Below are 26,051 nucleotides of genomic sequence, written 5' to 3'. Positions count from 1 at the left end.
AACATGTTTAATATCTTCCTATCATTGTCACAAATAAGCAGTAGCTACGCTTATGAATTTACAGATGACTCAAAGGTAAGAGTCACTGACATTTCAGAAGAGGATCATAACATCACACAAGAAGGATTAGGTTTTCTTCTGAGCTGGTGTAGTAGATATGGCATGAAATGTAATTGTTCAAAGTGCAAAGCCATGCTTTCAGGGAATAAGCATCTGAATTTAGTCTGTGAGTTGGGAACTCATCAGATGAAAAACAGGAAAAAATAAATACAGCTATATGAGGTCATCTAGGACCAGGATCTTAGATCTATGGCCTATTGCAGATCCAGGATCCTAGGACCTGTCCTATCTAGGATCAAGCTGCTGTTAATAAGATAAATGCATGGCAAGAGGATAGTGGGTGAGGTATTTCTAGCAGGGAAAGAAAGTATTAACAACATGTTTTGAAGTGTTGACAAAGCACAGTGAGAATAGCATTCACATTAAAGAAAGATGAGTTCAACCTGAAGCAGGCTCACAGAGGGACTGTCAGGATGATCAGGGGGACAATGGATCGCGTGTTATACCAGAAGGCACTGTAAAAACCTTGTCTCGTTCAGATAATAAAGCAGAGGCTGGGATAGTGCTGTCTTCAGGAGGGTAAACATACAGGAGGAAAATAAACACCAGGGGGTTAAAAGAGCTAAATTTTACTTAAATGACACAGTGGGCATCAGGAAAGTAAATGGACCATGGGTGAAGCGAGGCCAGGCAATAGAAGACTATTCCTGGTTATCTCTTAGCAGAGGTAAAAATAAAGAGCAACTCTAGGATGGAATTTCTTCGGTTGATGGAAGAGACTTGGAAGTTTTCTTACAGTCCTGTGCTGCTGTATTTATTTAAAGTGTTTCTCTTGAGGAACAGGATGTGCACGTGCCACTCTGTGTGTGGACGTTTTAATTGAATTGCTAGCTGCTTACATGTGTTTGAAGCATTCCCCGGTGGTGTATGTGTCTGCGCGCTGCGGGCAGTGTGAAAGAAGATGTGTTCCTGTGCACACAGCCGCAGCGCAGCAGAAAAGGGGAACGCTTCAGAGACAGCAAGCTCTGCATCTCCTGAAGGGATGGTTGTTGGTCACATCTGTTTATCCCAGGTCCTTTGCTGTTGTGGGAATGTGCTGAGTTTCTGCTTTTCTTTGGATATCAGTGATCACTGGCCATGAGCACAACCTAAATATTGACCTGCCTGCAGAGAAATAGAAAATCTCCCTTTCTAGAGCACATAGGTTTCCCTCTTGGAAGATGACTTGTGCTGTGAAGGAAACTTCAGCAGTTTCACTGAATCATGGGAGGGTTGAAGTGGGAAGGGACCACTGGAGGTCATCTGGTCCACCCCTTGCTCAGGCAGAGCCACCTAGAGCTGGTTGCTCAGGCTTTTGAATATCTCCAAGGATGAAGATTCCACTACCTGTGGATGCTTCTCTGTGGAAGTGGATTGAAATCATGCAGACAGGCATTAGATGGGAAGATTACTGGCAGCTGCAGGAAGGTTTGGAGTTGGAGTGAGGTTTAGGTAGATAAGACACAGAAGATGAGAGAGAGCTGAGTCCCGATTCAGTGTGGTAAGTGCTGTGTCCCACATTTACATAGTTCCCAAAGGCAGGCTGGAGCTCTTAAATTGACTCTTTGGTCAAGTTGACTTCCCACGCCAGGCACAATATGGGTAAGTATCAGCTCTGCTGTGCCACCTTCCAGCAGCGTGTGCTGCCAAAAACAGGCATATGGATATCCTTAGATACTGTAGTGTCATCAGTGCTCTGAGCAAAGCATCGCTTCTCTGCTGCTTATATACTGCCGTTGGGAGAAGACCTTGGACACGTGAAGAAGGGAGCATGAGAGGAGGACATAGCAGGTGGTTTTCTGGACCCCAGGGTCAGCCCGCAGCCATACGGGCAGGAGCTCTGTGTCAGGGCCATGCTTGTGATGCTTGGGTCAGAGCGGGTGCCTCTTTTTCTCTGCTTTTGTCACTGCTTGTCTTCCCTCCTCACGTGTGGTCCTCTGAGGTTCGTAGGTCTCTGTGGATTTCAGGAGAAAGCATGTGTCACGATTTCTGTTCTTCCTAATCTTGAAAAAGCAGAATTTAAGATTTCACAGGAAATCCAGCCATTTGTTTCGTTCATTCATATGCTAATGTTCGTGTTTCCTTAACTGCCACAGAAGGAAAGAGTGGAAATGACAGTTCATTCCACTTAGGGCATGTAAAGCTTGCTTTTTGGATTAGCCATAACAATGGTTATCAGTAGCAGGGTTGTATCCTGAAGCATTTGCTTCATTTTTTTTGTTAAGATTATTCTCACCCAGTTTCCATGCTTACATTGTTTACCCTTGACATGAATGACTATTCCTTCCAAATGTATTAAACACATTAATCAAGTTTTCATGGCTGAAGCAAGTTTAATATGCATTTTTAGGAAAGTATTGGACAGATTTCACTGTTGTTATTCCAAGAATTTTACTTGCTGATTTACTCTGCTTTGAGAGTAAGATTGTCTTTTGTGTCAGACGTGCAGCATGGCAAGCCAACAAACGTGAGAATTGAGAGTGACTTGATGCTACAACAAGAATGTGTGATTTTCTTTTCCTTCATCTAGTTCTGTTTAATACCAACAGAAATAGTATATCTCCCACCTTCGTGTGAGTACAGCTTCTGCATTTCTGCAGTGAATCCAGAAAAGTTTGATCAGGCCTTTCCCCAAGGGGACAGAGGAAGCTGTGGCACTGTCCACCAAACCCACCACTTCTCTGAGAGAAAGCTGCTTCACGGTCCAAATGAGCGAAAGGGAGTAATTTTCTTTTTCATGGCATAAAGACCTATGAATGTGCTCAGGAACTATACACTTTACTGTACAATTTTCTGGTTGATGATGCCTTAAAATTGTAGAGCAGTTGTATTAATTTTTATATAGCAGTATGGTGAGGGTTCAAGAATACTACTTAACTGGTATTGAACTTTAACTTGAACACTGAGGTTCATGGGTTTATTCACTTAATATCTCTTGAATTTAGTACAGGTGGTAATAACTGCCAGCCTTATCATTGCCTTTTCTTGAGGAAAGCAGAAGGAAATACAAACTAGCTTGTTCAAATGTGAGAGATGATGGTCCTCATAAACTCATTACACAAAATTAAGAAAACTGGCCCAAAAGTTCACATCCTAATTATTGCTGCAGTTATAATGTAGTGTGGGAACTGTTCTGTTTCAGGGAATAAGGGAATACTTGCTCTTTCAGTCAGAAGCCGCCTTATTTTTGTATTATTACTGTCAGCATCATGATTCTGCCAAATGAAAATACATATCCAGACATTACGTGGTCTTCTGCTTTTCACAGTTCATTTTTTCTGTCTGTTGATGAGTGCAAGTTCTTTCACCATGATTTGGAACTTCTTAACAGTGTTGACAAAGAAATGTCCATTCCCACACTGTTAAATGAGAAATTTGTGGCTACTCTTACCCTTGGGGTGGGAGAGGATCTAAGAAGATTATGTTACAGAAGATTGACTTCTGCTCTTCATGTAAAAGGGAAATACCTGTTTCTAATCTGGTTTGAGATAAGAATTCATAGTGACCATCTGCATGAAAATTTTACCCATAGTAATTTAATTTAAAAAAAAAAAAATGTGGCTCAAAATCTCACCTTTTTTTTTTTTTTTCCCCTCCGTGAATGACGTTTCCTAGTCTGGCATCTCAGGGAAGAGCATCTGCTTCAAATATGTCTATGGAGATTCTGAGTTATTACTCTATCTTTTTAAGTTTTTCCATCATGCTGCCTTGTACAGCCAGTAAGAAATCTCCAGCTGTTGTGGGCAAGCTCTGTAGTATAGACATTGTTTGTAAATTCGGTGTTTGTAAATTCCAGCCTGGATTTTCAGTAGGTTTCAATGAATATATTTATTGGGATTTGCAAATATTTCATGCTTAGGCTGTATTCCATCCCCACAGGAACTTTTTTACGATGGACATTCAAATAATTATCCTTTATTCATGTAAATACTTACACAAATATTTAACATTCACATTACATTAAATAAGGTACTTACACTAATGTAGTATGTTGGCATTAATCTCAATACAAATGTAAAATCTTAATTGCATGTACTCGAAAGGCTCTGCAGAGAGATCTGGACAGGCTGGAGCGATGGGCTAAGGCCAACTGTAGGAGTTTCAATAAGGCCAAATGCCAGGTGCTGCACTTGGGCCACAACAACCCCCAGCAGCACTACAGGCTTGGGGAGGAGTGGCTGGAGAGCTGCCAGTCAGAGAGGGACCTGGGGGTGTTGATTGACAGCCGGCTGAACATGAGCCAGCAGTGTGCCCGGGTGGCCAAGAAGGCCAATGGCATCCTGGCTTGTATCAGAAATAGTGTGGCCAGCAGGGACAGGGAAGTGATCTTACCCCTGTACTCGGCACTGGTGAGGCTGCACCTCGATTACTGTGTTCAGTTTTGGGCCCCTCACTACAAAAAGGACATTGAATTACTCGAGCGTGTCCAGAGAAGGGCAACGAAGCTGGAGAAGGGTTTGGAGCACAGGTCTTATGAGGAGCAGCTGAGGGAACTGGGGTTGTTTAGTCTGGAGAAGAGGAGGCTGAGGGGAGACCTCATCGCCCTCTACAACTACCTGAAAGGAGGTTGCAGAGAGCTGGGGATGAGTCTCTTTAACTAAGTAACAAGCAATAGGACAAGAAGTAATGGCCTCAAGTTGTGCCAGGGAAGGTTTAGACTGGATATTAGGAAGCATTTCTTTACAGAAGGGGTTGTTAGGCGTTGGAATGGGCTGCCCAGGGAGGTGGTGGAGTCCCCATCCCTGGAGGTGTTTAAGAGTCGGGTCGACATAGCGCTTGGGGATATGGTGTAGTTGGGAACTGTCAGTGTTAGGTTAATGGTTGGACTGGATGATCTTCAAGGTCTTTTCCAACCTAGACGATTCTGTGATTCTGTGTGAATATTCTCACTGCAGCACTGTATTAGGTTAAGGATGCTGCCGGGTATCAGAGGGGAGCAGTGTTCCCAATACTCCTTGACCTGGTTCATTGCAAGAGGGCAGTTAAAAGACAAACAAGGAGATGAAAATATCTTTCACAGCTGTGACAGCACAACATATGTAACTACTTTATGTGAAAATGAGCAGAGACTCATTTAAACTCTGCATTTGGTCAATTAGTCTATAGTGTTTTTTCTTTGACAATAAAGATGCCGTTAGCAAAACCTATCCAGAAAGGACGGAGTGGGTATTCCTGCAGAGAGTGCCTAGTAGAATGGATGCTTCTGGCATACAGATATTTGTAGCAGATGTTTCCAATTAACTGTAATAATTCTCAAAAATAAATGAACTTTCTTCAGGATCTCCTCTATGAATATTGATGTGGCAGCGGTCTCCTCAGTCTGGAAGGGCTCACAGTATTGGCCTTTAGGATGGTGAGGATAAAAAATTGGAAAGCCACAATTTGTCTCAAAAGGTGAAGGTCCAAGTCCTTGCATGGCGGGGGGAATGAGGAGAGAACTTTCGCCTCAGTTTCTCTGTATTTCCTGGCTTTTCTCCTCTGGTGACCTCTCCCTTGCAGTCAGTCCCCAGCACCTGCTGAGGAAGGCAGCCTGGCTCCCAAGGTAGTGCCTGGGGATGGTGGCAATGCCACCACCTGTCCACGATGCACCACACTGGGGTGTCACACCCAAGAGAGACATTAATTCCTGCAGGCCAGTGTGGACAGTTGTGTTAAGCCCCTAGGTGAGCTTAGTGCCAAAATTAAAGGATGTTTTCCTTGTGTGCTGGTGCTTCTGAAGAGTGCTCTGTCTGTAGAGACTTGTGAGCTCCTCAAGGATCCAGCAGCTCTCCATGTGGAGCTGCCAGGTTTGCTTGGAAACATTTTCAACACTGTATGGAGAGCTAAACTTGATGTGGCTAAGCAATGGGACACCAGAGTGAGTGTGGAGATTTCTGGTACGGATCTCTTCAGGGCCTTGGGACTTTTGTTGTGTGCTGTCTGCAAGAAGATGGGAAGCTGTACTATTTAAAAAAAAAAAAACCAAAACAAAGCCAGCAAAGAGCCTTTCTCAACTTGCATACAATGTCATATGGCTTTAGTTTAGCACAGTTACATTTCTTGTCAAGTCCATATTGCTTTATTTTCTTACTTATAGCTGTATTTCCTTTCATTGCTGTAGCTAAGTCTAAGCAGTTTTAATTTGAACTTGATGACTTAAATATTTTTATTGGTTTTATGTTTTTGATTGCACCAGTATTTTTGCCAGTTCTTTTTATTGCTCTTCTCATAGCTTTGCTGCAAGACACATCTCTCCTCTGATTTCACTTAGTTCTTCCTACACTCTTAAACTTTTATGTTATATTATTAATTTTTCAGCTTAAGTGGTAGATTCCACTTTCTGGCAGTGATTGGAAGCATTACTACTGTCATTGCTTTGCTTTTACTTTTGTTCCTTTCAGAACTTAAAGCCATGAATGAGATTATTTGAACTAGGCATGCTCTGTTTTAAGATTCCCAACACAGGCTCCATGAAAGAACATGAAAGCTTTGGCCTTGTGGAGCTCCTGAGCATTTATCAGATAGAAGCTGGATTTCACAGGAGAAGGGGAACTGCTGCAAGGTTGTCTTGAGGTTTCTGAACCTTTGTTCCAGTGGGAAGATACAAAATCTTGTTTCAGGACACTTTTTCCTAAACTGTGTCTGGAAGGCTACTGAACAGAAAGCTCCAGTCTGGTGAATCTCAGGTGGCCATTCAGCCTAGCCACCAAGCACATTGATCTCACTGCTTGTTGTTTTAGCACAGATACCCATCTAACCTGCTTATCCTGAGTTGCCTCTGTTTTTCCAGAGGCTTTAAGATCCATCTTTCTCCTTTCTAGCTGCCAGACCCTCATGCAGTGCTCTGGGGAGTGCGAGCCTCCAGGAAATGTTTCCACACTGATGATGGAGAAATGATAGGCTCGTCCAATGGCCAGAACTGGGTATCATCAAGCAACAAGGAGAGTGCTACGTCCTTATAATAGTTTCCACGTTCAGCTCTCTGAAGGCTCCTCATCTGTAGCGTTTGCAAGGTGTCCTGCTTGCAATGCCACAGAGTCAAGGTCCCAATACAGAGCGGGCACCAGCCTAGCCATAGAGAGCACAACTTCCTGGCTAGTGTTGCTGCCCTGATGGTATGGCTCTTAGCTGTAAAAGCCACCAGGAATTAATCTTCCCTTTCATTCCTGTTTATTGCTCCTGCCCTTTTATGGGATGAGGGTATTAGTGCAGTTGCAATGCAGACTCATTGTGTGGGATCCTGCCTGCTGCTGTCCTTTGACACAAGCCTTCAGTTACTCCACGCTTCTTTTGGCTTCTGGAAACTCAGCTTCACAAGCTGTAAAGGGTCCATGTAATGTTTCTTTAGAGAAAGCCCAACTGACTGTGTATAATCTTAAGCCACTTCATTTTCTGGTACTTTACTTCATGTTATCCACTTCCAGTAGAGAATTGCATGTTTAAGAGACAAAAACTTTACCAAATAGCTCCTTGCAAGGCTTTTTTAAGGGAATTTTTGCAAAGCAAACTTCCTCGCTAGTTTTCACCATTTGGGATTGTCTGTAATTTACCGCAGTCAGGAAAACACAGAAGATAAGGTCTCTGCAGTGATAGGAATCCTTCACATTGCCTGTGTGCAGCTCTGTTTTGTTTTGACATGTTAATCTGCCTTTTGGATGCTATTAGTAAAAGTATAAAATTATATGAAGGGGTAGGGCTTTTGCTTTTGTCTTTGTTACATTAAGGCAGAATTAAGGATAGCAAGATGATGCTGAGTCAGAATAATCATGCCTGTAACTCTTTTAGGGCTAGCGCCAAAATAAGAATAAGGGGTCTTGAGCAAATGGAAATGATAAAGCTGAAAACACAAATGTGAAGGATAAATGGTTCCTGTGAACTCCATCTGTATTGAAAAACACTGTCAAAGGCAGGGTTTAAATTTTTTTGGCTTGCACACTTGCATGGGACAGAATGTAGTTTAAAAAATTCCTGTAAAAGCATCATCCTAAGCAGGCAGATGTCTGGAGAAACAAATGACTGACATGGCCCTGCAGGCTCCTGGCTGGCGAAGTGGTGGTGCTCCTCCTGCACGCTGGATCAGGTTCTGGGCTTTTCCACCTGCACGAAGTCAAAGTGTTTCTAATGATTTCAACAGAGCAGTGTTGCACGAAGGTTTATATAGGCAAAAATAGGATTTAAAGTAGCAAACATGATGGGAATATAATCTTTCAGATTATTTTGAGTGGTTTTCCCCATCCATTTTAACCACATCCTGGCCAGAGTGCAGTGAGAACAAAGCCGTGGTCATCTGAAATGATTTTCTAGGCATTTTGAGAGATACTATTGCAGCATAGCTGAAGCATTAATGTAGTGTTGCTTTGGCATGCCTGTTGTGTTGATTCTGGGGGTGTTGATTGACAGCCAGCTGAACATGAGCCAGCAGTGTGCCCAGGTGGCCAAGAAGGCCAATGGCATCCTGGCTTGTATCAGAAATAGCATGGCCAGCAGGGACAGGGAAGTGATCTTACCCCTGTACTCGGCACTGGTGAGGCCGCACCTCGATTCCTGTGTTCAGTTTTGGGCCCCTCACTACAAAAAGGACATTGAATTACTCGAGCGTGTCCAGAGAAGGGCAACGAAGCTGGTGAAGAGTGTGGAGCACATGTCGTACGAGGAGCGGCTGAGGGAACTGGGGTTGTTTAGTCTGGAGAAGAGGAGGCTGAGGGGAGACCTCATCGCCCTCCACAACTACCTGAAAGGAGGTTGCAGAGAGCTGGGGATGAGTCTCTTTAACCAAGTAACAAGCGATAAGACAAGAGGGAATGGCCTCAAGTTGCACCTGGGCAGGTTTAGACTAGATATTAGGAAGCATTTCTTTACAGAACGGGTTGTTAGGCGTTGGAATGGGCTGCCCAGGGAGGTGGTGGAGTCCCCATCCCTGGAGGTGTTTAAGAATCAGGTTGACATAGCGCTGAGGGATATAGTGTAGTTGGGAACTGTCATTGCTAGGTTAACAGTTGGACTAGATGATCTTCAAGGTCCTTTCCAACCTAGGTGAGTCTGTGATTCTGTGATTCAGTGATGAATCAGGTAGGCAATATCCAGTGCTGTGAGTGGCACTGCTAACGCTGTCAGAGGAAAGGGCTGGAGCAGCTGGCAGAGGAAGGACGGGGATGCAGCTGCAGCAATGGGGTGGCTGAAGAACAGAAGCACAGAGCAGAAGTCGGAGGTGCTAGGTCATGGTAACAGCAAACCTTAACTGGTCTTGTCTTTGTATCTGTTAACAGTGGTTTCGTACATGCAATTATACTGGGTGGTAAATGCATATTTTGTCTGGAGGCATGACTTCAGTTGCTTATCCTTTTATGCCCTCCCCCATGTTAAATATTGTTATAAAAAGCCCCAAATAGCACTGTGAGTGGTTTACTTTTTAAAAAAGGATCTAATGGCTATTATTATATCAGTAAGAAGCAACATAAAGGCCAAAGCATTTGACACCTCCTGTGCTTACTGACAACATTAAATTCATGCAAAGAATGGCCTCCTATTTAAATGAGAAAATATCTAAATGACTGCTTAACATTCATGTGTTTTGCATGAAGCTCTTTTTGGTCATAAGCTCATAAAACGCAAGCAAAGTAAGTTTTGTTTTATCAGGATTTGGAATTGGTAGAAAGACTGAACTAAAAAAAAAAAAAGCTGCTTCGTAAAGAGAAGCAAAGAGATTTCTCTGTGTGTACAAGACCTCTAATTTTTGAAGGCGTATCTGCCAGCCCAGTTATATCTCTGTGCTAATAGGATCTCTTGGAAAAGATCTGTATATTGCCAGTATTTCACATTCTTAATGTCTGCGTTTTAGTTTTGAAGGGGCTACACATGTGAGATAACTTATCCTTATTTGAGTTTTTTTTCTCTATGTTCTATAAAATCAGGAAAGTAAAACAAATCAAGAGACCCGCATTATTTGGCCCAATTGGGATTATCAGCTGTGATGCTTCCAGTGGCAGAGAATAGGAATTGGTTTCCCAGCACATGCTTTCCAAACTGATGTTCCTAGGAGATTTATCTGAGCAAAGATTCAGGCTTTGACTCACTGTGACTTCTGGTGTCAAATACAGCGAGGATGCTAACAGCCACCCTGAAAATGTGATGGAAAAGTGGTGGAAAAAGAGAACTAATATTTTGTCTTTCCCTTTCTCAGACAGTAAAAGCAAAGGTGGAGAGGGTACAATTACCATTTGTTGAACATTATTCCTGAAACACTTCAGAGAAAGTGAGGCTTTCCTAAACATATTGCATGATTAATTTGTTTCCTCTGCCCCATGGATTTCAAATGAAATGTTTCTCCTGCTTGCAGCATGTAAGGCACACTCATGTCCCTGGCTGTAAATTGAGCAGCACTTTGCTGCCCAGATTTCCACAGCAGCAGCAAGTGATCGTGTCTGAAGTTAAGATGCTTTCCATCATCGCAGGACTGTCACTGATGTCTCAGAGGCAGCAGTCAGGGTCCCTGTGAGGAAGTTTACAGCTGGCTGCAGCTGCTCTGGCACCTTCCTTGCGGAGGGAGGAATGCGCATGAAAAAGAAGAACTGTAATGAAATCCATTAACAACTGTTAGGAAGGAAACAAGCTAGGGAAGATGAATTTTAGTAGAACAAAAACTATTTATACAAAGCCACCTTCTGTGTTGCAATAACTGTCAGCTACGAAACAGGGTGACCTCCCTTCCTGGGGCCATGCTGGATGGCAGGGCAGTGGATGTGAGGGAGCGCCAGGCTTGCTCCCTGCTCTGACATGGCACAGAGGGCCCCAGGAATGCTTCCTGGCTGTGGCAGAGGTGCTGGCAGGAGTACTGCCCCGCTGGCTGCCTGGCCACAGCTTTCTCCACACTCAAGGGAAGGGAGTTCTGTGAAAGCCAGGCTCTCAATGTAGGGTGGGGGGTGTATGCTTTGGGTAGGGGGGAAGCACATGGGGGCTTTTTTACTTGTTCATCTCCCCTCAGGCTTAACAACAAATGTTTTTCTCACATCCCTGTCTGTCCATCTGGCTGCTTTGGTGTGGGAGAAAACACATGCTGAAGCCCATACAATTCCCATGGATTTAATGCAAATACTGAAGAAGAATTTCGGGATTTGGTTAAGTGTGGGTTTTTTTCTAAAGGTAGGCTAATGTGATTCTCTGCAGTGTGCAATTACATCTTCTGGCAAAGCTTACTCCATTAAGCAAATCCCATCTCTGATCTCTGTTTTAGGCTTTTATGCTAGCATCTCTCCCAGTTCAACAAGTTGGTGTAGGCAATACTGTTTACTGTTTTGTCCAGTGTATTTTGTCCAGCACAGAGTCTGGAGTTGGTGAATAGGCTTCTGCTAACCCACTGGCTGTCTCAGCAATTTATGTAAAAATGGTCACATTCAAAGATTAAAACCAAAATCTTGTCATCCATGAGTTATTGCAGGATTCGTTAAGCATCCTGTTCAGTTCTTACTGGCAGAGTGATTTAAAAGGTTATTTTCCAAAGAGAGAGGCATACAAATGTTCTGAGAAGTACTCCTTGTCTGGGTGCTGGTCAGAGCAGTGATGCTCTGCGCTTTCTGTCCGTCAGTCCACACCATCTGCCACCTCCCACAAATGGCAGGTAGCTGCAAAACTCATCCACTGAAATGAGGGCATCGCAGTAGATGAAGGCTTCTCAGTAGTGATCTGTCTCAGCAACTTTGATTTGGTATCACCAGCTTTATTGAGCCATGGTCCTGTAGAGGCTTATGTAATAATTATAGGGTAAAGTCTCCATTGCAGATGCTGGCTTTCATGTATCAAAGGCTGGTGGAGTGGAGGCATGCTGAAGGCTGAGCTTCTGCTTGCTGGCTGTGATTGATTCTTGATGCTTGAGATAGTCTTCATGATATTGTTATTAGTTATTTAAAAAAACCCAAACAACCAGCTCTGTCACAGCCATGCTGTGTGATCAGGCCACAACAACCCCCAGCAGCACTACAGGCTTGGGGAGGAGTGGCTGGAGAGCTGCCAGTCAGAGAGGGACCTGGGGGTGTTGATTGACAGCTGGCTGAACAGGAGCCAGCAGTGTGCCCAGGTGGCCAAGAAGCCAATGGCATCCTGGCTTGTATCAGAAATAGCATGGCCAGCAGGGACAGGGAAGTGATCTTACCCCTGTACTCGGCACTGGTGAGGCCGCACCTCGATTCCTGTGTTCAGTTTTGGGCCCCTCACTACAAAAAGGACATTGAATTACTCGAGTGTGTCCAGAGAAGGGCAACGAAGCTGGAGAAGGGTTTGGAGCACAGGTCTTATGAGGAGCAGCTGAGGGAACTGGGGTTGTTTAGTCTGGAGAAGAGGAGGCTGAGGGGAGACCTCATCGCCCTCTACAACTACCTGAAAGGAGGCTGCAGAGAGCTGGGGATGAGCCTCTTTAACCAAGTAATAAGCAATAGGACAAGAAGTAATGGCCTCAAATTGCGCCAGGGAAGGTTTAGACTAGATATTAGGAAGTATTTCTTTACAGAACGGGTTGTTAGGCATTGGAATGGGCTGCCCAGGGAGGTGTTGGAGTCCCCATCCCTGGAGGTGTTTAAGAGTAGGGTCGACATAGCACTTAGGGATGTGGTGTAGTTGGGAACTGTCATTGTTAGGTTAATGGTTGGACTAGATGATCTTCAAGGTCTTTTCCAACCTAGACGATTCTGTGATTCTGTGATCAGGGCAAAACCTTTACGAGCAGATACTTTCAGAGCGTTCAAGGAGCTCCCCTGGTGTTCAGGCACCTCTGGCTTACTGGGCCACTTCACTCTCGGAAGTGTTTGTTGAAAGTATACTTGATGCAGGGCAGGGTCCAGCTTCTCAGCACCCTTGCATAAGCCTGGCTTTATCAGACACTTGAGAGGTTTGCTCTTCTGTTTCCTTTTTAATTACTCTCTAAATTCTTTCAGTCCAGCCTTGTGAACCAAGTTGGGGTGAGGCTTTCAGATATGTGCCAATGCATCCATGGCAAGTATGTTCAAGGGAGAACAAAGTATCAAAGGACAATATAATATTAGATATAAAAACAGGTCTGATCTCTCACAGGTAGTGTGGAGTCCAGGCAAAAAGCATAAAATCCCAAGACAACAGTAGCAGAAAGAAGGTGGAAATGCCTTCTCTTACTGATCTGTGGTTCATCTGCTTCAGGAGCTCTCTGAATTTGAGGTGCCAGCAGCTTCTTTAGGCTGTTTTTTTTTCTTTTAGACCAGTAACATAGGTCAAACTTCAGGCAGTATTGCTAGACTTCAGGCTAGTGCCATGTGGTGCAGATGCACCAGCAGCCAGCTGTTTGCTCCGTCCTGTGGGTACTTGGGAAGACAGCATAGCCTTGCTTGCATTAAGAAATGTTTGACATAATTAACCAACTTTATGTTTTGAAGGGGATTAAGGTTGTTTATCCTGTTTTTCCTGCTTTTTAAACCAGTTTTCACTGTGAAGGATATAGCAATAATCAAAGAGACCAAGAACTGTTAGCTGACAGTCTACATACCAACCTGTTTTTCCTGAAATGAATCTTCCACTGTTAAACACCATCTCAATTCGCTGTGGTTAAATAAAAGTTTCTAAGTGGTTTCTTTTTCTTTTTTATATATCCCCTGTTTTATGAATAAATAAATGTTACAGACATCTTTAGCAATGATTCAATACTTAAATGTGCTTCCAACAGTTTCTACAGAGCAGTAGCTCTGGTAATAGGAGTTGTATAGTTTGTGCAAATGCTTGTATAAAGAAAATTACATCTTAATAATTACTTTTCATATAATGCAATTTCCTTAATACAAACAATTTTATCTGGTATGCTTTTGCTGAGCATGATGCCACCACTCCTGGCAGCAGAACCAGGATAATTCAGACAGGTCTGACAGGATCAGGACTTGGAAATGCAAGTCATCTGTAGGAGGCAGGATGCAGAGCTGGTGATGAAGTAGTGACACAGGTATCCTTCTTAGCTGCTTTATTGCAGCTTGTCAGCAAATGACAGGAGGATGTCATTCTTTGTCTCTTGCATTTATAATCTCAAAACTAAATCCTCAAATCTTAAATAGATTTATATCTTCTGGTGGCTGTTTTGCCAATTAGCATGGTGTCACTTCCATTTCAAGAACCTCTGCCCACTAGTATCCTATAGTCTGGCCCATTATTTTGAGCACACTTTAATCAGATTTGCTTTTAAAAAAAAAAATTTCCTTGTGCATTTAGAGTTTAGCAATTTGATTTAGATAATAAGATCTTGTCCATATATCCAAATAATTCAGAAGAGTTTCTCCTGGTTAGCTATGACAATATAGGATAATGGATTTGCACGATTTTTTAACCAAATCTGAAAACATTTGAATGTCATGAGTCAGAAGGAGCTTTGACCTGAAATTTAATTAAGGAGTGGAGAATAGGAAAAGTGGGAGGATGGAGGAGAGAATTAAACAAAAAGAAAATCCCTGGTCATTCAAAACTTCGCTCCTGTTAAATGGTCTAAAAAGCTCCTGTCATAGAATAGTTGGGCCTTATAAATGGGGTAAATTTGAAAATTGGGAAGAGTGGAAAATGAAAACTTAGTAATGTAATTTCTTTATTTATTTTTAATAAAAAAGCTGCAGGGAAGAGTAAAAGGCAAGCTGAAATCAAAGGAAGCACATTTGTTGCCATCCATGTCCTAATGAATAGCATTAGGAAACCATATGTAAGTATTTAGTCTTGACTGTAGCAGATTGAATACATTTGGTCTTGTCTGGATGAAGCAAGCCTAAATCTATCAAGTATTTGGGTGAAAAAACAGTTGGGAATTCTGGTTACTACAAATGGAAACCAAAGAGCCATGCCCAATTGCTTGATGGAATATCATTAAGGAATTTAAGCTCATCTGCAAGCAGATGAGGTGAAAGTTTCAGTTCCATTATCAGTGCTAATCAGACAGGTGAAAGAGGAGAAATAAATTTACAAACAATATCAGGTGTTCTTAAAAAAATTCTTTGTTGAATGTATAGTAGTTCACAATTACTATAATGCTGCAAATCAACTTCCATTAAAAAAAGATTCAAGAAAATTATTTGCATTCTTGTACTACAGAATATTGAACTTAGATTGTATTGGTACACCTTAAATATTTGTAAGGCTTTGACTTGACTGCTCTAAGAAGGGGCTTTAGACACATGGTACATATGCCAAATTAAAATCCACATGGCCGTAAGTCTTATGTAGTTTGTATAGATAATGTATTCACCTGAGTTAGTCAAGAGCTTTTAGCGGAGACCAGACCATAGACCCAAATGATCTGCGTCCAAGTAAAATACTTCAGCAAGATAGCTCAGAATGAAATACAGCCGTCTTCAGTAGTGGAGGCAGCCCGGCATGTGCATGTCTTCAGCATGCATAGGAGATATGCAAGTACTTCCCAGGACAGACAAGCTCCCAGCCAGAGCAAAATTGATGCTTGATTAAGTGTAATTATGTGTTTAGTCCCTGGATCTCCCGGCGATGGAGACAACGTGGTACAATCCAACATTGGGCTCAGGCAGATGGAAGGACCTGATGAGGTGCATGTACCGATGCCATGCAGTGCTACAAACAAAACTGTCACTGGAAGTAATGCTCTTAGAAAGTTAATGCAGAAAGGAATAGCAGTGACAAGTTTGACTGGAAAAACTGCAATTAAGGGAAGTCTAGAATGAGGAGTGTTACCAAATTGGTTTCATCAACAGCTAATTCAAATTTAACTAAGATCTCTAGGGTTAAGTCTTCATTATCACCTGATTCAGGCTAAACACATCTATCTTTGATGAGTGGAGGATTTGATGTAACACCTATTTAGAGAAGTAATTTACAAGTGTAAGTCTTACCTGTATGGACAGAGATGTTCGTAATTTACTTAAAGATGTTTGCTTTATATTTGTAAAGATTGAACTTGATATCAGGGTATTAGAGTAGCAGTGACTAAGTCTTGGCATACTTCATTGGAGAAAGAAACTCTTGGTCTTGTGTTTTCTGAAAACTGAACATTGTAGATGTAAAGTGGGAGTGTGAACGTGTGTGTGTGTTGCAGAAGTCTGTGACCAAACCAGGTTTTTCAGAGTAGCAGCATACTAAGAAATCTAATAATGCTTCTGCAACTCCAGAGACACATACTGCACCTTTCTGTCCCTGCCAGAGTGCACACTGTGCTTCTTCCTCTTGCATGTTTTTATAGAAAAGATCTTCTCTGAAACTTTCATTCTGTGGTTCCTTAATTCATCCCTCCACTGAACTCTTTTGCCACCTAAACTGCCCTGAGCAATATCTTTGTAGTTTTATATTCTTTGAGAGCTAAGGATGTGTGAGAGCTAAGGTGAGGGACATCTCAGAAGATACTGGAAGTTAATGGAATTACTGTGGGGATACATCAGTGTAAATGAGGTCATCATCTGTATTTTTGAATAGTTGTGAGAATAGTCTGAAAGTATTCATTTCTCATGTGACACTAAAAAATAATAGATGGATCTTTACATGCCATAGATGTTGAAAAAAAAGACAATAAGGCCTTTACAAAATCAAAATCAAATAGGGTCACAAAGATCCAGAGAGTGAAGGATCTCCAAGAAAAAAATTGATAAACTATGTCATATAAGCCACATATATGTAAATGATAAATCTCTATACATCTGCTGACAAATGTAAATACTGTGAATTTCAGTTTTCACATTTGAGTTTGTGTACACTAAGTACAACATGAGCCCTTAAGTAAAATTTGGAGGTGCGATTTATTAGAGATGAAGTGAGATGGCACAGGCAGGCTGTAGCACCCTCCTCTGCTCCAGACCCAAGATTTCCGAGAGAAGTAACCATCATTAATGTTCTTGACTACCTCCAAGTATACCAAGTATAGACATTTTGCATTAGGCAGCCTATTGATGCTATCTTGCAGTTCACAAACGTTGCACAGTAAAGGAGGAAAATGGTATGAGAAGAGTAATGCTGAGGACCACTGGTTCATGTGGACTAGAAACTTAGGAGAAGCAGAAAAGGGAGGAGGAATAAAGCTGGCCTGTAGGACATTGCTCTTGATTATACTTGACCTGTTTTGAAGGTATTCTGCTTGCCTCTAGCAACAAGCATTTCCTAATGTAGTTTACCACTAGATGTTGCATCCTTTACTAGTTATTGAATGGTGTGTGTAGGCTGGCCTCCGTGCAGTTCTCATTTGGGGCATCCTTGCCTCAGCACTTTGTTTTAAATGATAGAAGTATATGGATTTTTGAGATTACTTATGTAATTCTGTGGAGATCATGTTTGAGATCCATCAGCTGTGACACTGACTCTGGAAGATACTCTCAAATATGTTTTAGATGTTTATGATGTTCTGTCAAAGAACATCTGATTTTGTTTATTGCCACAGAGCCATGGGACTCTGCCGATATAAAGCAATCCTGTTCCTGCTTAAGTCCATTTGGCAAGATGCTTAAGACAAATAACTTGATCTTATTAATAGATAAAAGGAAAAAGTTTCCTTAAGAGCTCTTATTATAGGATAAAATTAGAAGAGGTGGTTGCTCATTTGCAGCTCTCCTTTCTCAGCTTAATTTTGAGTACAAGATTCAAAGTCTTACTGGGCTGTTACTATCCACTGGCACTGTTCCTCAGTTCTCCTGAAAATGATGTTGGAGTTCGGCCTCTGTGAGATGCTTTGAAACAAGTTATTTTCAAAAAATGTTTATAAATTCCTTTTAGAAGTCTCTCTTATTTTTCTGTCTCATGTTACAAACTCATATGCGTTAATTTGGTAGTGCCATATCTCTGATTATTCTTTATTCGAGATAACCCTTGCCAGTTCCCCAGAAATTTAACAGCAAAAATGAGCCCCGAGAGCTGGGGCACCAGTGATGGCTGCATGGCCGCCTGACCTGGTCGGAACTGCTAAAGGGGTGAGATCGGGCCCCTGGGAAATTGCCAGCAAGTCACCAATTATTACTAATTGCATGGGAAATTATTGTAATTGCGATGCTTCATCAGGGACTTGGAATGATTTCATAGCTGTGCTGCACCCTAGGGATGCATGTCCCTTGGTGCTTGCTTCTAGAAGACAACACATTGTTGCTCACTGCTCTGTTCAGTTGCAGCATTTTAAGATCTGAACTATAATTAATGTGGAGGAATGTGAAACAGCTACCATCTATCGTGGAGTCTGGCTTGGGAATATTTGAGTTAAAGTGTAAAATTCCAATTAGTTTCAGCAGGGATCATCACCAACTCCTCTGGAGCCAGGCCACATCGCTTCTCGTTTTCTGTTAGGAAAGAAAACAAACCTAGTTACGTGAAATTTGTGCAACATCCACACAATAGTCCTTTCAAAACAAGAAAAATACAGGCGTGTGATTTTCAAAAGGACTTTCTGCTTTTCCTCTCTGATTTCCAAGGGAAGCTTTGCAGAAGACTGGGATTTAAGATGATGCTGTGTTCCCCTCTTCCTACTGACAGCTGTAAACATCTGCTGAGGATGTCATTCATTGTCTCGTCCTACAGTCACTTGTTAAGATCGTGAAGCATCGTGCCTCCTTGAAAATTAAGCCATGGGTTGGGAGTGAACAGCCAGTGTGCTCAGAGGCTCTCCAGAGTGCGAGAGCAGCCGCTGCATCCGTGCCCTGTCCCATGGATAACGCCACAGCAGGGAGGGGAGCTTTCCCAGCCAGTTTGGGAGGGCAGGCGGTGGCAGGTCCCCACCTGTGTAAGGCACACTGCTGTGTCATCACGCTGCGATTTCGGCTCTCCGTCCTGCTCTCGAAAAGGCAGACAAGGCTTCAAGTCATAAATTGCATTTCACGTAACTCCTCCCCTATTTCGGTTGCTTGCTCACGCAGCCACCCACGGATCTGAAACAAAAATGTGCGAAGCGAGGCAGGGAGCACTCTCACCAGTGCAGATTTCATCTCCCCTCTAGGCACTGGGGTGCCCGTCCTACGCCGACACCGTCTTACTCCTCCAGAACACAACGAGGCTTTGGCTATTCTCAAATACATAAGCATTTTTCTCCCATCCATTCTCATCAGCTTGTACTCCAAGAAGAAGAAGAAGAAAAAAAAAGTCCGGGGCTGTACATGAGCGTGTCTTTGTGCCACTGCTCGTTCGGCGGGCTGACAGAGGCGGCATTGTTTGCAGGCTGTGGCCGGCTTGGCAGCCAGAGAAGGTGGGGATCTGCGCCGCGCATACGGAATCGGCGAGTGGCCGAGGACAGGGGTCGAGAAAGTCCTAGATCTGCATTAACAACAAGAGGGAGTTTCAGAGCACTCCTAATAGCTACTCCTGGTGTCCTCTGCACAATGCAAACAGGGTCCGGGGTGAGGAGTCCTTGTTGATCAAAGGTAATGTTTTTATCTTTATAGTAGCACAGTAGCGATTGCTGCTATTTGATTATTAATTAAAATATGGGTAATATGAGAGGGGAAAAGTTGTGAAGTCTGCTGTACTCCTTAGGAGAATAAAGCTTCATGGTGGCATCGTGCTGCAGCTGAGGGCTATTGGAGTTTGTCTGTTCCCCTTTATGTGGGTTTAGTTCGTGTTACAGTAATGAGAAAATCTGTATGTGTTCCCATCAGAGAAAGAAAAGACCATTTAAGTCTCCTTCTCCAGCTTTCTTACTTTTTAAGCCAGAAGCTACTATGTAAATGCAATATTAAATGGATTTTGCTAATAGAAATACATTAACATATAACCATTAGGCAAGGTAAATACTTCTTCCTATTACCAGAAAGAGTTCTTCACCCCTGCAGGTACTCCCTGGGGTAGAAAACATTCTGTACAGTGGTAAAAAATTAACATTTGTTCCACACACCTCAGCAGAAAGAAGAATCACTGTTGCATTTATTTTTTTAGCCTTTTTTGTAGTAACTAAGATTACACAGACTGTGCTAAACAGATTTTATGTTGTTATGCAGATATTTCTCGTGTGTTCTTACTACTTCAATTATATTTTAATAGTTTTTAAATTATTATTATTTTTCTAGTTTTAAAGATATATTTTATCTGAGCACATCTCCAGGTCTCTCCTCTGTTCCTCTTGCTGTCTGTCCCTTGTAATCATTAACTATATTTTTGAGTTCGTACTGCTATTTGAGGATGATGACAAACATGCTCTTAAAAGTGCATGCCTTGTAGCTGTGGCTGTTGTTCATTTTGTGTGCCCAGGCTAACGTGCTTTTGGGGTGAATGGGCTCAGCTGCAGTGGGGACCCCCCGACATAACTCCACATCTGGAGCTCGTAATGTCACAACTGGAATTTGAAAGAAAGATATTGGGGGATTTTTTGTTGATTTCTTTGGGGAGGGGTGGGGGGAGGGGGGAGGGGGGACACGGACACAGTAAAAAAGAGGAGAGTATCAATTGTATGCTGAAGGGGTTTACTCTTTTCTGCCAGTGCAGCATCATTAGTTGTGTGTAATTCAGGAGAACGAATCTTGTACCTCCTTGTGCCTCCCGATGGCACGTAGCAGCCCCAGAGGACACACACTGCTTTTGTGCTCCTGTTTGGTTTTAATCTTTAGGGAGCAACTGTTTCAAAGAATAAACACATTGCCTTGTAGCAGAAACTCCGGGAAACATCCTGCTAGTGACAGCAGCAGCCGCTGCCCATCACACTGGACATCCCTCTGCCAAAACCAGTGGGGCTTTGCTAGCTGGCCAGCCAAAGGCCAGGAGCTGCAAGCTCTGTAACCAGGAGGACGGCTGAAGGAAATAACATTTAAAAGTGTTAAATTAAAACTGCAAGGCTGCTACCTGCTCACTCAAAACGCGGTATCTGGGTTTATCCTGGCCTTTGGCCCGGAGATTTGCGGCATCCCCTTTGTGCAGGAGTGTCCACCCCACTAATCCATACACAGCCCCATAAGGCTGCTTGGCAATGGGGCTGTGTCGGGCACTGGGTGGGCAGGTGATGAGCCTGTTCACTCCCTCCACGCAGACTTTCCCCATGCCCCCCTCCTTGCTGAGGGAGAGGGAAACTTCAGGCTCCAGTGCAGGGGAGCCAGGTCCCCACTTCCCAGCCCCATCAGCCAGGCAGCAGGGCTGGAGGGATGATGTTGGACCCTGCATCCTGCCATTTGGACTTCAGCATTTTAACAATGCCCTTCGCATCAGGGAGACATGTTCCGGACAACACCTGCTACAGTAAAGAAGGACATTTTAAAGTAATAATAAGCACATTTAGACCCACCTTTTTTTTTTTTTTTTTAATCTATGAAATGAGAGATATTCATGGTCATTACCTCCATGAGAGAAAGGAGACCTTAGATTATATTCTGTGTCTTTCAATGATTTTCTTTCTTGTGGAAATCCCAAATCAGATCTTGTCTGCACAAGCACAAAACTGGAACCAGAATAATTAAAGGGGTTGCAATTCACAACCATTTTTCAGAGGATGCTTTACTAAAGACACTCATATCAGGAAATAAAAATATATGTGGATAAATGTGGTTTTAGGTTAAATCAAAATTGGTCATTTATTGTTGTGAATACACTGCTTTATACTGGTGTAGAGCCTGTTACTTTACTTCTACTGCTGTGTTTTAACCAGCAAACACAAAGTTTTATTTGCTGTTAGTTTAAAAATGTGGAGCAAATACATCTCCCACACATAGAATAATCCTGCTTAAAGTTCATTTGCTAAATGCTGTGTGCCTCATTTATACAGTGACTTTTAGAACCCATTTCCTCCAGAGTATATGACACTAAGAAGCCAGGGTCAATTTAAAATAGATAGCTTTTGCTTACCCAGTCAACTTTCATCTATTGTATATGTTTCTGTAAACAAAAAGATGCAGCAGAGTTTGTGATGGATGTAAGCACAGGCAGGGCCTTTGCAGTAACTTCTTCACCATCACTTCATTGTTTTTTCAGCACAGAAGCTTTTGCTTCCTCACTGGGAGAGCCTGTATGAAGACTTACATGAACAATGTTGTAAGGTAAGGAATACACCCACTGAGAGCTGGGGTTTTTAATTTCTTCTTCCTAATTTTGCATTGTTGTGGAGTTCCCATGTGAGAAGTTGCTTTACTCTGCATCTGATTCTCAGAAGGACTTACATAAGGTGGTCCTTTGTTGTTTGGTAGTAACAAATACATGAGCAAAATTAACTGTTTCCTGTGTAGGTGATAATATGTCTTAAAGGATATTGAGTTTCACCATCACATGAAGTTTTATATGCATACGCTTTCTCTTCTATGAGCCTCAAACAGTCCCTTTGGGGAACTGGCCACACTGTGTGTTCATCACAGTGCAGTTCTTGGTGCAGCAGGTCCCTGTGCAGCATCACTTGCGGTATTGTATTTGACTTTGAAGTGTTAAATTAAAACAGGAGAGTCTGATGTATTTTCTGATTCCCAGAAATACCATCACTTTGTGGCCTTTCCCTGCCAGCTTTAGTGTCACCTTTCCTTCTCAACTTCTCTCTTCTCCTGCTGGGTAGCAGCCCCCATCATCTCTGCACCCCTTCAGACATGGTGCGGTTGAGGTTCTTATCCACAGGCTGATGATCAACAAACAGCATCATTCTTACCTCCTCTCCCAGGACTTACGTCTGTCGTGTTTTACTCTACCTCACTCACCGAGTGAAAAATTAAATGGTCAATAAATGAAGAATCTTTTTGAAATATGATGACTGGAAATTGTGTAGCTCTTCTGTTTTGGGGTCCTAAAAGACAGGCTTTCATGCAGCACTAGGCAGATTACACAGCCTGCATGGATATTGCAAAGTCCAGCAGTGTTAGTATAGTGTAGCTGTGCTGCTTGTTTCCTTAATCTGCTTGTTTAGAGACACCCAGAATATTCATCTTAATCATCTATTTCCGCTGCATAGTAGGTACAGGAGGAAATACCACAGAGAGCCCTGCCACTGGGAAAACGCATCATTTGAATGTGCAATGTAAATATTTTAACTAACCAAATGTAAACACTGTTTTGTCTGTAGGATGGGAAAAGACTGTCACAGTCAAAAAGCTGACATAAGAGTGACCCTGTATAGATGAGATACAAAATTGTGTTCACACATTTTGGTAATCGAAACAGAGCCCTTAATGAATTGCCTAGTGTGAAAGGAATTACAAACACAAATGTGCCTGACACAAGACAATTGGAAGTTGCTGCTGTATTGACATTAGAAGGACTTTCAGTTTCATGGGGATCATGGGGATGATGTGAGATGAGAGAGATGAGATGATAGAGTTGTGAGATGGTGAGAGCTAGAGAGAGGCTGGAGACCCTGGAGGAGAATCTAAACCATAAGTATGCTCTGAATATCCATGCTCATCTGTGCCTCTGGCTATGACTTGTGTTCACCATGCCAGAACAGTTAATTCAGAAGTTTCCAAGGGTTAGAAGGTGGTAGAAGCAACAAAGATACTAGATACAGCAAGAAGCACCTTATTTCATTCACAGACATGCTGTGGGTTTTTCAGCTGGTGGATTCAAAGGAAAGCAAGAGTTCTCAGGGAGCTCAGAGCAGTTGCTCATTAGCTCTGCCTATGCTGGCTTCATAAGTGCTTGAAGATTTATGGTCAAGTGGTACTTGATAGAAACCAGACATGGGGTTTAACTTTGGGTGCTGAATATGCTTGGTCCTGAAAAATAGTGCTATAGCATAGGATACAGAATCCTCCAGATATCACTTGACTTTATTGCGCAGTAGATGCTGAGAAGCAGAGACCCTAAATGGTCTTTGGACATTCATCAGATTGCTAAGCAGAAGAAACATCTGGAGATTATTTCATTGGCTCTATGTTCTAGTCTGTGAATTGTTAATATCAGAAGAGGAAGAAACGACACAGAGGATTTGACTAGACTCCTTGGATTGTGGGAAACTGGATATATTTTATTTCTGTAGGCACAGGTCTATGTAAATGCCCAAGCAAGTAAGCTTTCATTACTGAAGTAGCTGGGGGGCTTTTTAAAGTTGATTTTTGCTTGTATTACCAACAATGGGTAATATATTAACATCTGCCTCACATTTGCTATTTCTTTGTTCTAACAGCTGGAAATTTACATTTACACATAGGCCTCAGAGCTAAAAATGTCATTCCCTAGGTTAAAAACCCATACTGATTTTTGTCATTCTTTTTAGGAAAGGCGAACTGAAAACACAGGGAAAAGACAAACAGGAAGGGTACCCCCCAGATGATAAATGCTTTCAGTTGGAACTCGGATTAATCATGTATAGCGTAGCCTAAGAGTGTCATTGTCTGCCATTACTACAGCAATTTAGCTGTAGCCAAATGAGCAAATCTATTAAGACTAAAAATTATCCAAAGAAAGTAGAACCAAATACTTAAGTCATCAGTGAAGAGAAAAATACAGTAGCATTTTTTTTTTAGTGTAGAGGAAATCAAGAGCCTTTTTTGTGTGGATAAGAAGTGTTTTGCATAGATGAGAATGACTTTGACATTATCCTTGACTAAAACTTCTGTTGTTAGAAAATCAATAATTTTATGCAGTAACTTCATGTAACTATTCCCTCAAATATAGATAATCCGAATCTTCTTTGCCTCTCAGACAAGTGTATCAATTTTCATGGGAAAGCATGAATAAATTCAAAAGTAAGAACTTCGTTTTTTCCCTATAGGAGCAGGAAGCTCATATACTTTTGCTAAAGTGCTGTACTGTGCTTTTTTTGTTGTTTTTTAGAAAAAGGATCTAAAATGGCTTGGTTTAGCACAGGAAAAAAGGTAGGAACCGATAACTGTGTGGTGCTGAATTCATGGTATTGTTTTTCTAAAAGAAAATAGCATTATTTGAAGAAGGGTTTTAGATGGCTGATGAGAGAGGGAATTTAAGAGGAGGGAAGAGAAGTGCAGTTGAAAAATGTTTGGAATGACAGTGTAAACTTCAGGGAGGAAGGGAATTAGATAAAAGAATCTGTGAGAGTGGGAATAATAATGTGAAGGGGAACAGACTGTGCTGGTGCGATCTTTTGGCCTAGGTTTTGAAAAGAATTCAGAATATGATCTGCAGTCTCTGTCTTTGTTTGGGAGGGGGAATGGGAATTTTTCCGTTTATGGTAAAGTGGAGTAATAATGTCATTGCTGCAGCTGTTAAAATATTTTAAAATCTACTTCAAACTGGTTATTTATTGCAGTGTTAAAGTATAGACCATTGTGGTCAGAAGTAAGAGAGAAATTGGAACTGATCCCAAAAAATGGGGTGAAAGGACAATTTATGCTTCCCCCCTGAGAGGGGTTGGGACCGCTAGTCCAGTCCCGCTCATTCTCACTCAGTTTGCTAAGAGACTGCTTTTTAGGAAGCCTCTTTGGATATAACTGTAAGTAAACAAATCTCAAGGTTCAAATCTGCAAGGGGAACTTGGAAGCCTCCATCAAAGCCAGGGATAAATAGGATGCATATTTTGAGTCTGAAAGTGCTATCTGAGGGTGGCTTTGCAAAGCACATGAGGGCCATGGCATCCCAAGCATCTCTGGCATACACTTGGGAACTGACTTGTGTAAGGCAGTGTTTCTGCAGAAGGTGGATAGGCTACACAGGAGTTCCCATGCCTACAGCTGCTTCAGAAGTCACTTTTTCATTGTGGTACAGAGTGATCTTTGTCTGCTTAGTCATTTCTATGTAACACAGTCTTCAAATTCATATCTATATATCACCTATTCCAGATGAACAGCAATAACTTTTAGTGTCAGGTAAATCTGTCTGTGAGATGAATTTATACTTGCACTGTCATAGACTGTCAGTAGCTTTAGACAATCCGTTATCATCAGACTAACTTGGTTTCTTAGTTCTGCTCTTGTGGCACAGCCAATTCCATTTCAGTGTATGTCAACTAAGGAGGGTATGCTCTAATAATATTTTACATTTTCACAGCACTTCTCATCCCAGAGTACTTTATAAATCATGTGTATTCACCACTGACCTTTTGCCATCCCTTGAGAGCAGGAGAGCAACCATTTTACAAAAGCTATACAAACCACAGGAATTTTTTTCTATAATACTGGGGGAAA

The 26,051-nt window shown here is 42.2% G+C and overlaps 1 protein-coding gene across 4 annotated transcripts in view; it reads left to right on the top strand.

Moving 5' to 3' along the window:
• Positions 1 to 26,051, top strand: part of PAG1 (phosphoprotein membrane anchor with glycosphingolipid microdomains 1) — a 116,606-nt gene that overhangs the window by 47,170 nt on the left and 43,385 nt on the right. For 2 of the 4 annotated variants that reach the window (XM_074883563.1, XM_074883554.1), the window contains one exon: positions 21,949 to 22,013. The exons of 1 other annotated variant lie outside the window; for it this stretch is intronic. The gene's annotated coding sequence lies outside the window, so the exon portion shown is untranslated. Of the gene's footprint in view, positions 1 to 18,476; positions 19,419 to 21,948; positions 22,014 to 26,051 lie in introns of all 4 variants that reach the window. One more of the 4 variants, XM_074883546.1, reaches the window with a different exon arrangement.

The sequence above is a fragment of the Strix uralensis genome, chromosome 1, assembly GCF_047716275.1.
Source record: "Strix uralensis isolate ZFMK-TIS-50842 chromosome 1, bStrUra1, whole genome shotgun sequence".
NCBI lineage: Eukaryota > Metazoa > Chordata > Aves > Strigiformes > Strigidae > Strix > Strix uralensis.
Note: the sequence above shows the minus strand (reverse complement) of the source record. Positions and strands in the feature narration are given on the sequence as shown.